This window comes from Clytia hemisphaerica, unplaced genomic scaffold (assembly GCF_902728285.1).
Source record: "Clytia hemisphaerica strain Z4C2 unplaced genomic scaffold, Clytia hemisphaerica genome assembly, whole genome shotgun sequence".
NCBI lineage: Eukaryota > Metazoa > Cnidaria > Hydrozoa > Leptothecata > Clytiidae > Clytia > Clytia hemisphaerica.
In genome coordinates, this window is record NW_027104053.1 from 351,278 (window position 1) to 364,917 (window position 13,640).

General features: G+C 35.5%; 1 long non-coding RNA gene across 1 annotated transcript; it reads left to right on the forward strand.

Annotated features, from left to right (window-relative positions):
- The first annotated feature begins 11,822 nt into the window (after nt 1–11,822).
- On the forward strand, nt 11,823–13,352 carry LOC136811956 (uncharacterized). The gene is made up of 3 exons (XR_010847307.1): nt 11,823–11,934; nt 12,932–13,010; nt 13,251–13,352. It is a non-coding gene; the product is annotated as an uncharacterized lncRNA (long non-coding RNA).
- The last annotated feature ends 288 nt before the right edge of the window (nt 13,353–13,640 follow it).

Below are 13,640 nucleotides of genomic sequence, written 5' to 3' on the forward strand. Positions count from 1 at the left end.
TTAGGAAAATTAGGAAATTAGGAAAACATGATACCCCCTGGACTTGCTTTGATACGAAACATTCGCAAAGTTTTGTTATTGAGCTTATTAATGTTGATTTTATTCTAGTTATGTCACTGGTAACCACTTGCCGGATCCTAGAGGCCGATACAAGTATGGAGGTGGTTTGAATGTACCAATCAAACTAGAAATTTTAGTTGGAGAAGGACAAAGGGCATTGAAAAACGAATTAAGAAGAGCGGGGTACAATTTTCTAGAAGAAGTTGTATGAAATATATATATAGTCCTATATATAGATAAAGAAATTACTTTGTTCTTTTTCATTGGTTCTCATCCTCACAAATTTTCTTCAGCTAAAGCGGAATTATTTGCTTCACAGGACTCTTCTAAATCGAACAAATTTTAGTTTCGTCTTAGTTTACAATACTTTATAAATTCTACTCCATAACTTGTAATTCCTTAACTCGAATAAATTTGTAACCCCTGTTTATAGAAACTCATAGATACTTCACTGTTGTATATATTTCCAGTAGAGTAATATTAAAATGTTAAAATAATCGAATCCAGATGGATACTTACGATGAGGAAATTTGGAAAAGTATAACAACTTCTTTAAAATGCATCAACAAATCGAATGATATCAAGCTACTAGGACGATTGACCGACCCAACGTTTTCAATATCATGCAGATGTATGAAAACTCTAATTACAAAAAAAGAGGTCAAGAGTCAATGGGCCATATTGAAACGACACGCCGATACTAAATCACATCAATTGAAATGTGGCTGGACCTTAACAGCAGATTGGACGACAGGTAAAAAATCTTTTATATACAATAGAATCTTCATAACTTGAAAGTATGAGTAAAGAAATGAACGGTTTTGATGCAATGTATAGTTTTAGTGAAGATATTTAGTTTTCCCGTGTCAAAAACCAATTACTAAACGATTTCAGCTCCACTGGGAAATTACTGGAAATTGTTTTTATTCCCTTTGGAAATTCAAAATTGCGCTCCGATAACATCCTAATTGATATTTTGACCCAGGAAACAATGGCATTCCTACTTCCAAAGAAATTTTGTAGAAATGTTCATCCCCACTGTGGGAAGAATGTGTTGACCATCACAATCAACAGATAAATTTATATGTGTTCTTTATTTGTAGGAGCTGCTGACATTAGAGGATTCTTCAATCTCGGAAATGGTTCACGGAAGGCAGAAAGTACAAATGAAGATATTTCTCCAAGCCTTACCGATCAAACAATTCAAATTGAAGCACACAAGGTAAGAATCTTTAAGTTGTCCTTCAAATGTACGTTTGGAGCTCAACCAAATCGACCAGATTTTCTTTGGTGTCATCATTTGATCATTCATCATTCATCCACTTATGAGTGGAAAAAAACAAAGATTAAATTTTTGAAATAGATAAATTCATAAAACCATTACCGCCTTTGCAGATATAAAAGAATTTCGAAATTTCGAATAAAGAAGAATATCTGATTGAGGTGGACATTTACAAATCCGCTAAACTTCCCTCCTTGTTGATTAAGAGTGTGTCCCTTTTTTTGTTTCAGATGGCGAAAAAAATGATGAATTCGTCCAAATTAGAGAATGCATCCAATGAAGTGAACCGCCATGAAGTGGAATCGAAAGAAGCTCGATCATTAGAAATTGAATGTCAAATCGAACAGGTCGAAAGATTTCAAAAAGAAAGAAATGATCTCCGTTGTATCGAAGGAGCTAAACTTGAAGCAAAGATTTCTGAAGAACATCGAATATCGTTAGGCAGAGAACACAATAGATTGACAGAGAAAATAATGGCGATGACTCAAGATCAAAACAAGGTTTGACTATCTATATAAAAATAGCCTTACATACCTGAAGCCTTTTCTGCAGTGATTTTGTTTCGCTAGCGATTTCAGTTTTGTTTTTTCTTAGTGGGTATTGTTTCATTAAAATGCAACAGTTTTCTGTCTGTTTTATTCAAAATACAATTATACGACCCCTTGTTGAAAGTCGTAAAGACGGTACAAAATTAATTGCCGAATAAAGAAAATCAGTATTACTCTAAACAAGGCCTCGTGAAAATTCTAATCTACAATAATTGAAAACGATAATTGAATACAATTATGATTTTTTTTTCAGTTATTCGATCACGAAGCCTTGCAAAAATCAGTAGAACAAATCACACTTGTTCTGGACATTAAAGAAAAACAAGCAAACGATGAACAATTGAAACTTATCAAGTCTTTGGCCCTTATATATGAACAACAGGTTAACCTCTTATATCATAATCTACATAATTTATCAAAAATATACAAACTTTGAAGGACTCCGACCACAATTGACCTCTTTTGATAGCTTTGCTCGTAAAACAACCATTTTAAATTGTCCTTTGGTTGTAGGGGTTTTTCCCCTTTGAATGACAATTACTTCGAATTATAGAAACATTTGAATAATACAGTAGAGTTTAAATTAGTGAGAGATGACAACTTATAAAAGTGTTTGTTTTATCTTCCATCTTCAGAAAATGGTATACGGTACCAAAAAACTTATCCTGGGAGTCGAAATTAAAGAAAGTCTAATGATCAACAAAGGAGTCGACAAGCCTTACAAGAAAGACGTCATTGAATTGGCCTCGAAAATAACCGCCATAAAGTCGAACCCACAACACGAGACACTGTACAATTTTGTTCGAGACATTTTTTACAATTTGGAAAAGAAAACTGGAAAACGCTGGACCGAGTCAACACTTTTTGCCACTGTCTTAAATTATGATGGTAAAAAGATAGCTACAATCCTTTCAAATGAATTAAGTGGACCCTCGTCCCAGACCATGTACCGACAAGCAAGAATGTCATTTTTACTTCCAATGAGCATTGAAAATAGGGCTTTTGCGTATGCCTCAAAATTGTACCAGCTATGGGGTTTTCCAGGGCCTTTCATTTTAGCTGTGGATGCAACAGTCATTGTACCAGCATTGAGAATAAGAAATAATCAAGTGATCGGTCTTGCATCTAATGAAAAATTTATGGTAACGACTGCCGAAGATATCATGGATCTGTTGCACGTTCGAAAGATTGGAAAAGCAAACCAGGCCAACCTATTTCTCTTGGTACCGGTAATTGACAATATTCCCTGGTGTATCATTAGCATTCAACCCGTTGTCAAAGGTAAGAAATATTTCACCAACGCGTTTGATTTTAATACTAAATACTCCTAAATACGAAACTCTATAATATACTAATTGGAATTGGAATTGCAATTTCCCGTCAAAAGTCCCATATATCTTTCTCCTTGGAGGAGATTACTTTATATGCTTTATGTAATCTAAATCATCTTCAGACGGTAAAGAATTCGATTTTGTTTTACTCTTTTGAAATATTGATTTATAGGTGAAGATTGGAAAGAAGTCAAAGATTGGTTCGATTTTTCACCAAAAATGGCAAGAAATCACCAAATTGATATCATTGGTTTAGCGGCAGATGGCGATTCAAAGGTATATAGTCTTACACAATTCATGAATGAATAATCGATTTTTTTGCATGGAGAAGTCACAAAGTTGTTGCTAAAGGATTCCTGAATTTTCATTTTAGTATCGGAAATATTTCATAAGTACATTCTCCGCACTGCGTGAAAAGGCAACACTACCGTCTCTTGATCTGATGATTCAAACAGAAGAATCACTGGCTCCATACATCCCGTTCTCGGATTGGAAACATCTCATTAAAAAACTTCGTAACCAGTTACTTAACATGAGAAGAACATTAGTGCTTGGGAATCATTTGGTTTTGCTAGAGCATCTCATGCAATGTTTTGAAAAGTAAGCACAGTATTTTTTATTTTTATATAATATTATTATTGTTATTTTGATTGATAGAAATAAAAATAATGAATAACATCTGATCATTTGAACCTACAATCTTTCGAGAAATACATTGAGATTTAAGTGCATTTTAACGTTTTTCAGAATTTGGAGTTCGGGCGAGAATTGCTATTTTAGCACTTCAACTATCTTCCATTGAACATTTCGATTTTAGATGGGTTTAGTGGCTTCTAGACTAAATTCCAAGCCTCATTGCAAATTTGAGCTTTTGAATCCACAGATCCTAAGGTCGTAAGTCTTTTGAAGTCTAATGTTTGAAACCGTACTTTAAAGCACTTAAAAATCACTTGTGGTTTTAAAATTCCACCGGGAAGTCCCTTTGTCTCATATTTTTCTTGAGAGACTGTAGAAACAAGAGTGACATTCAAAAGTATACTAGTACAAGGTCAACTTTCTTATCTATAGAAAGAAACTTAAATCGGGTTTATGGAAAACATCTACGTTCGGGACAAACAAAACGTAGACGCTGCAAAACGAATACTGAATCCAACCGTCAGAAAAACACTTTCAGAAGAAGAAAATGCTGGGAATCAGAAGAATCTTGGAGCGAGAGTTTACCTGAAGATTGGCGCAGGAATCTTAGATGCATACAATGACAATAAGCTTAGCTTGAAAGAAAGAATAAAGAAAGCATGGGCAGCTGTTGTCTTTTTTAAGTAGGTAATTCGTCCTTTGAGCAGTTAATAGTCAACCCAGGGGGAGGCACTTAGGCAAAATGGGTGCCGCATATGTGCGAGCCCAAGGATCCCTTTTTCAGAACCTCGAAAGTATCTCAAAGAGATAGAAGGACCATTAAAAAGCAAACTGAGTCTCTGTAAGAGTCCAAAATTCACAAAAAAAATCTAAATTCCTATCCTTGCATTTTGAGAGAATTCCCAAATTAACCATTTTTTTTAAATAATAGTTTTCTATACGGTGGTTTATACTGGTACAAACTCCCAGCTGGCACAAAACGGGTCCACAGAACGTTCTTTAATCTAACGTCCATGTAATGTTATTTGAACGTCGAAACAACGTTGGATGCTAGCTGAGACGCAGGTGTATTGTAGATTTTATTTCAATGAAATTTGAAATAAAATCTTTAAATACACCTACATTGCCTGAACTTCACGCCAGCATAAAACACCGTGTAGCAATTGATGTATACTTATATTATTGAACTTGTAATTTCGTATTTATTAGATTGTGGAAATGGTGCTGGTCAATGCAATGATGGAATCAATGGTGCTGGTCAATACAATGATTGAAACAATGGTGCTGGTCAATGCAATGATTTGACAGCTTTAGTGTATCAATGATGTTGGTCAATGCAATGATGGAATCAATGGTGTTGGTCAACACAATGCTGGAATCAATGATGCTGGAATCAATAATGGTGGTCAATGCAATGATGGAATCAATGGTGCTGGTCAATGCAATGATGGAATTAATGGTGCTGATTGATTCCATCATTGCATTGACCAGCAGCTTTGATTCCAGCATTGTGTTGACCAACACCATTGATTCCATCATTGCATTGACCAGCACCATTGATTCCATCATTGTAATGACCAGTTACATTGATTCCATCATTGCATTGGCCAATACCATTGATTCCATCATTGCATTGACCAGCACCATTGATTCCATCATTGCATTGTCCTGCATCATTGATTCCAGCATCATTGATTCCATCATTGATTCCAGCATTGTGTTGACCAACACCATTGATTCCATCATTGCATTGACCAGCACCATTGCTTCCATCATTGCATTGACCAGTACCATTGATTCCATCATTGCATTGACCAACACCATTGATTCCATCATTGCATTGACCAGCACCATTGATTCCATCATTGCATTGACCAGCATCGTTGATTCCAGCATCATTGATTCCAGCATTGTGTTGACCAACACCATTGATTCCATCATTGCATTGACCAGCACCATTGATTCCATCATTGTATTGACCAACATCATTGATTCACCAAAGCTGTCAAATCATTGCATTGACCAGCACCATTGTTTCAATCATTGTATTGACCAGCACCATTGATTCCATCATTGCATTGACCAACACCATTGATTCCATCATTGTAATGACCAGTTACATTGATTCCATCATTGCATTGGCCAATACCATTGATTCCATCATTGCATTGACCAGCACCATTGATTCCAGCATCATTGATTCCAGCATTGTGTTGACCAACACCATTGATTCCATCATTGCATTGACCAGCACCATTGCTTCCATCATTGCATTGACCAGTACCATTGATTCCATCATTGCATTGACCAACACCATTGATTCCATCATTGCATTGACCAGCATCGTTGATTCCAGCATCATTGATTCCAGCATTGTGTTGACCAACACCATTGATTCCATCATTGCATTGACCAGCACCATTGATTCCATCATTGTATTGACCAACATCATTGATTCACCAAAGCTGTCAAATCATTGCATTGACCAGCACCATTGTTTCAATCATTGTATTGACCAGCACCATTGATTCCATCATTGCATTGACCAGCACCATTGTTTTCGTCATTGCATTGACCAGCACCATTGATTCCATCATTGCATTGACCAGCACCATTGATTCCAGTATTGTATTGACCAGCACCATTGATTCCAGTATTGTATTGACCAGCACCTTTCTTTCCATCATTGCATTGACCAGCACCATTGATTCCATCATTTCATTGACCAGCACCATTGATTCCATCATTGTAATGACCAGTACCATTGATTCCATCATTGCATTGACCAGCACCATTGATTCCAGCATTGTGTTGACCAGGACCATTGATTCCATCATTGTATTGACCAGTACCATCGTTACCACTTTTAGTAACAACGGATAATTGCTGGTAATACAATCATATTGACATCGATTCTATTCCATCGGTACTACCCTGATGTCAACTACAATTTCCAACTACTCGGCTCAGATGGTTGTGAACAAGTTTTTGCAAGACTCCGTGGCTTTGTCCGAGGAAAACCAGCATTTACGATGCTAGAAATGTTGGATTTTGCTGCCAGGTAGATTTCTTACCTATATAAAAAATAGTGCGTAATTTTAATTCGCTGCCAAGTGTGTTTCCACAAGCCAACAAGAGTACCACATCGTTGACCATCACATCTAGTATAATAAAAAGAAAGCTAGTGTTTTGTTATTTTTGCCTGCTTTTAGATTACAACGGTTAAATGAACTAAATGTGAAACCGATAGCTGTAACACAGAAAGAGAGCCTGCCAAATATTGAAGAACTGATCAAAGAGGGTATGAAAGAAGCAGAAATCGAGGTATTTCTGAATGGTATTAATAACCTTTGTTCCTCGTCTCCATGACAAGTGCCCTCTAGAGACCTAAAAAAGAGGGAAATATATTGATATATCAAGATGAGGATTCCAACAACTTAGAAATTTATATCTTCTACAAGTACACAAAACTGTTAAAAAGAAACGGCCATTTCAAACTTTTTATGAAAGCAAACTTATACTTTATTTTTTCTAAATTGTCAAGGTTGTATCAACTATAAGAAGCCTTGGAATGGTAGAGGATCTTATCACTGGCCGCTACTTGTAAAACAAGGAGATGACATACTTCTGAAAAACATCACGTATCATGGATGGAATATCAACTTATCAACGCCTGATCAGCCAGACGAAAACGATGTTATTGATTTTGAAATTGATGATATTGATGATGAAACCATGGAAGCCCAGGATAGTATTGTGGAGGATTATCTAGAAGATTTGGTCACTGTTGCGTCAGAACTTGTTATTGATGGTAGGCAAAACAAATCTTCCATTTGTCGTTTGTGCTATAATTATCCTAAAAACGAGAAGTTGGATATCAGACTGCATTCAAAGAAAAGTCTATAGCCTTTTCTTATTGTTGTTAGCCAAAGATTCTTTTAATCAATTTCGCATCGATTAATTGATTTCAAACTTTGTGAGTTATGAAACATAAAAACCCTTAGCAAAATTCAAAATAGAAAAAAAACATAACACATTTTTCTTTAACGATATTTCGACGCTTAGGTGTCTTTTTCAAGTTCAATTACTTCTAGTTGGGCACATTTGTCACAAACACCTAGACTTGGCTCAAATAACGGAGTATTTTTAAAATTAATTTTTAGCAAATACTGAAGAAGCGAATAAGCCTTCTCAATCAAACGAATGTTCACTTGCTACTAAAGACAAATACCTTCATGTGATTGACGAAAAAATAAAAAAGAAAGACGAAAATCAATTGGATACAATGTGAATTCCCTGTGTGTGCGAAATGGTATCATTATGAGTGCGTTGGTATCAAGTTTAAACCGAATGCTAATTATCACTTTGATTGTCCCGAACACGACGGAAACAGTAACCAATTGTACAGAGTGAAGGTTTCTTCTACAGATGTGAATGTTTTGGCAGATGAAAATGAATTCACTTCTCATTCCCTGCAACGTGAAGTATCTGGCAGGAATAAAGGTGCGTGGCGTCCACGATACGTATTTTGGGAGGGGAATTATTACCATATTTCAAGATTTCTTTCACTACAAGCTGATAAATCGTATACACCTGCCGCTTCTAGAGCAGAACGCTAGAAGTCAACAAATACGACCTCTTATTTTGATAAGCTTGGCATTGTGCATAATGGTTTGGGGCTGGGTGAAATTATCGTGTACCGCAAAGACAAAAAAACTTGCGCCGTTGGTTTTGTTGTTTCGGATTGCTCAGAAATTTGGTGCGAAGGCAATTCACCCGACTCTATCTCTAGAGAAAGAAAAGAAACTCGATAAAATTATTTTTACGTGCCACGGTATCGAGTTCAAAGGAAAAAAGGCCATTTTTTCAATGCCCCTTGTGAAAAACATTGTATTAGTTAATGGCCAGTCATTTATCTCTAAAGTAAACTTAACAATGGATGCTGTAATAGAAAAGAAAACTCTAACTTTGTTAAAAAAGTACAAAGTAATTTGAATACTTCACATACTGGAGTCGTTTATAATGCATGTAATATAGTAGGCATTATATGATAATACGATTATTGTTACGGGATTTAGTTTGTATAAACTAAATACTTCAGTGCACTTTCGCTAATTCGCTAATTCTTTTATTTGAATCTCTCTTTAATTTGAATCAAATTTCAGTCGGAGAAGAGATATAAATACCGTAAAGAGATATCTTCGTAGAATACTTTCGATAATTCGAATCTCTCCGTATTCGGACCAATCAGTCCGGACCTATGAGATTAGCACCCGTTTGAATGCAAATTGGCGAGAATCAACTTTTATTATTTTGTTAGCTGCATAGATACTTTTTGATGGTTTAAATCGATTTAGATTTTAACGTTTTCACTACACTGTTTCTAATCCTGTAAATTTTGTTTAAAAGAAAACTTAAATGAACTCTAACAAAATAGTTGAAAATACTGAATATTCACTTTATTTTTCGAGTCCTCATTTTATCCCCTCTATTCTAAGGTCCCACCACCCCGCTTCTTAATTTCGGAATTTATGTTTGTGACCCCTAAGGCCGATGGTCGTCGAATAATGCTGAGTCCAATCGGGAAAATCCCTCATTTTACTCTAGCCTTTATTTTAGCCTTAATTCACATTATCAGGGGCTTTCATCGAGTTTCAAGCTCGTAGGGCTAGAGGCGAATCTTTAACCCTTCTCAGGCAACATAAATTGAACCACTTATTATTTCCCATCCAAAACTCATCATTAAGACGGATTATATCTAGTGGTTCCTTTGTTTTAGAGGACTACGCTTGTTGAAATCCAGCGATAGATTTTAGTTTTAATCTGGCGTTTGTATGAAAACCACGCGCGGGCGTTTTGGATGGGAAATAAGTGGTTTCATTTCCCATCCAAGATTCTCGACTCTCCCTTTTGGCTAGAACTCAATGAATACCCAGCCTTCTAATTTGTTAACAAAATTGGTACCTCTCCTATACATTTGTATACCTCTTCGGGTAGCTTATTCTTACATTCCGGGATTCACTGAGGAAACAAGACGCTAATTATAACCTCGAATAAGGACAAAACGATGATTTTTGGCACTGCAAGCGATCATATAGTCTGTACACAAACCCGATTTCTATGGATATTTTCAAAATTCATTGTCGTACTACACGTCTTTTTTTTTTTAAGAAACACACTTTTAAGAAACATGAGGCTCAGAATGCCTAAAAACTAAGAAACATCTAAGAAACATGCTGAGGCTGAGAATGAGAAAATAACATTTTTTAATTCGTTTTTTTTACGAAACTTCCAATCCAGCCTTCCATGAGCGTCATGCTGATTATGTCAAAAAGTTTAGAAACATGTAAGGAACATTTAAGGCTCAAAAGGCCAATTTCTTAAGAAACATCGAGGCTGCTTGGTAGAACTAGTTTCTTAAAAAAAAAAAAACGTGTACCTTAAGGGAAGAAATTTTCACGGAACAAATTTTCGCGGAATTTAATTTCGCGGTTTTTCGGCAAATCCGCGAAACACGACTATTTTCAGGATTTAAAAAAATCACCCGAAAATTGGTATTTTTAGGGCAAAATAGGCCATATTGTGAACAGAAAATTCTCTCAAGTACCGCGAAATTAAATTCCCGCGAAACTTCAGAATTTTGAGCTGTGAACCGCGAAAATTTCTTCCCGCGAAAATTTCTTCCCTTAAAGTACGCTACGATATTATCGTGAGATACACTCTGCACGGCAGTTTCGTAAGCGAATCTTAAAATCGGGCGTGTTTTGACTTTCGATTTTCATAATGGCGGCCGCCCACGTTCGCGAGGCTATTATTTAGCCATGATTTTGAGCCATGGAAAAGGAAATGTTTTCAAATCACCCGAAGAAACGTGAATGATTCTTTTCAAGACATCACTTTCCTGTGTTCAGAAGCAGAAAACAGAAATTGAAAAGAGCAAGTCAATCTGGAGAAAATCCAATTTTATCAGAGTACATTTGTTTGGGCAGAAGAATTGGAGCTTCATTGACCATTTTAGATATGGAATTGTTTAAAACAGCGAATTTTCCTGGCTGGGTGTCATACATTTCTGGAAAGAAGAGACATGAAAGCAACAGCTGGAGAAAAAATGAAATTTGTATCATTTTTTTACAAGAAGTCACTGGGTTTGGAAGATAGGTAACTTTCCGCCAAACTTATGGTGAGTATTTAGAAACTCCTGTGCAAGCTCAGTCCTAACAAGCCTCCAATCTGCTCCCAAAAGTTAACTGAGTCTACTGCAGATCATTTAGAAATATTAAGATAAGCTCCAAAAATGTTTTGAATACTTATCTGGGTAAAATTTAGTACTTTAGAGGTCATTTCCCTTCATCGCTATGCGATTCTTGTACCGGCGATGCACCCAAAATTAGTTCTTAAGTTGAGTATGACACCCGGGACCAGTCCGGTACTTAGACAAAAGGGGAATATAATGTATAATGATATGTTTAGAAAAACACACACCTTTCATGCTATCTATCAACTGTTAGTTGATCAATATTTTGATAATAAATACCATCCAGCGAAACGATGGGTCGAATACCGTAAGTCTAACCCTCGTCTAATTCCAACACCCTTCTTTAGAGAAAGGAATAATATTAAAGTTTGAATCACTAATTGAAAAAGGATTATTCCTCTCTGACCACTAAGCAAAGATGACAATCAGGCATTCACTCAATCAAAAAGTAAATTTTCTCTTTCACGCAAATTTTTAATTCCCGCATTCACAGATTTGTTTTTCAATTTCCATGCGTTCACGCAACCAAAAAAAACACATTCACAAACTGCTGGGGACCCCTTAAGCCACACGAGATAAAAACATTAACTAAAGGGCCTCCTTATCCATTGAATATTTGTGAAGGTACTGTCTAATTTTGGTTATCAAGGATAAAGTGAATAGAAAAAAGTCAGTAATAGTAACTTTTCCTTCTTAGGCTATGGATGTAAGAAGTTACAACTCCACTTTAACCTAAACTAACAACCCATCACGTCATACGTTATTCAAAGTCTATCTGCAAGGATTTTATCCTTGTCTTAGCAGTTAAGCAATACCTTTTGGGTAAGAATAATTTTGAAATTATTTGAAGCTTATATTATTGCTGTAAGTTTTTTCATTTTGGGCTTTTTTCTCTCATGTTCGGTCATGTACAAAATTCTGATGTTTATGATCAACAAGAAGCCCAGAGGGCATGAAGGCCCAGCGAATAAAAATATGAACTGACCAGAGGGGATTGGAACCGGGAGCCGCTGACACAAGCCATAGACGCCTTAGACCATTCGGCTATCTCTTATTTACAACAATGTGAAATAATTCATAATATTTAATCTTATATACAGAGATGTTAGTTTTTTTCCTAACACGTGAACAACTGAACTGTTCACATGATAGAGAAATGTAAAAACAACTTTTTTTTAAAAGAACATCTTCCTAAAGAGAAGAAGGTTTGTTACGGTTATTTCTGTGTAAATCACATTGTTTTTCTTAAAACGTACTACATCTGTTATATTCTTATAGTTTTAATAGTTAATTGTATTTTCTCCTTTTATGTTTTTAACCAATAAAGACGATTTCAATTGTTTTTTACTCTGTCAATCATGTTCTAACAGCCAATCAAATCGTTCACAATATGTACTAGCCTGTGCTGTGTTTGAAAACGCGTATCGCCTAGTAAATTGTTTCACACTGACACCGGGCAGAATGCTAATGAAAGGCCCAGTACGCTAAAGCTAGCTGGGCCAATAATTATGCATTCTATTTCATAAAATACCAAGTCATTTTTACCAATTAGAAGGCATTTCTTGAATTTCAGATTACTTTTATATACACAGATGTGTTCACCTACCTCTATCTATCTATATATTTAAGTAGTAACAACATGTTCGATAGAAAAGTGTGCAGAGCAGAGTGTCTGAATCTTATTTGAATAATATAGCTTCTTAAAATGACAGGATAGTGATTTTAATCTTTTATTCATATTTCAATGGAAAAAGTTCCGGTGTGGATGGAAAGTTGTTGCCTTGTGTAAAGCTTAATGCAATTCATATATTTCTATCAGGTTTGATCTTGATGCATCTACAATCGAACCAAGTGGAATCAATTTATTATCGGTCTGCTACACTGACAGACAACAAATGGTAAGATTCCTACATTTTGTACTAAATTTGATCTCTAAGTATGGTTGGTTTGTGTGCCTCCTCTGTAGCATGAAAATAGCACAAAAATTGGTTGGAAGTGGTGTCAATGATTTAAAAAACGACATTATCTTTTATGAACCCCCCTGGTACATATGATTCTTTAAAAGGTTACCCCACTCTTTTTTCATTTTGTCCTCACTTTTAAGAAGCTTGTGATAATTTCATTTATTTAATTTTTAGGCTTTCTGATGAGCTACCATCTACCACATGTGGAATCAGAAAATATTTTGGTGTTTTGGAAGAAGTTGCAATTATAATAAACGATTTGAATCTTGACGAAAATGTTATTCATGTTATTGTTCTTTCTGTATATATCTAATTTGAAATATCAATTGCATGAAGAAAAAATAATGTCCTTTTATGTGTCACAGTACTTGCCTTCTTACCATCAAATTGATTTCTTTCTTTTACCACAAACGTCCTACTGCATTCGTCTACTTTCCTGATATTTTTGGATATATAAAAGTTCGAATGATAATTCTTATCTTTGGTAAGATTTAAAAAAACCTTCTCATTTTCTAACCAATCAAATTTATCTATTATTAATCCAGAAACAGAATATTAAGGCCA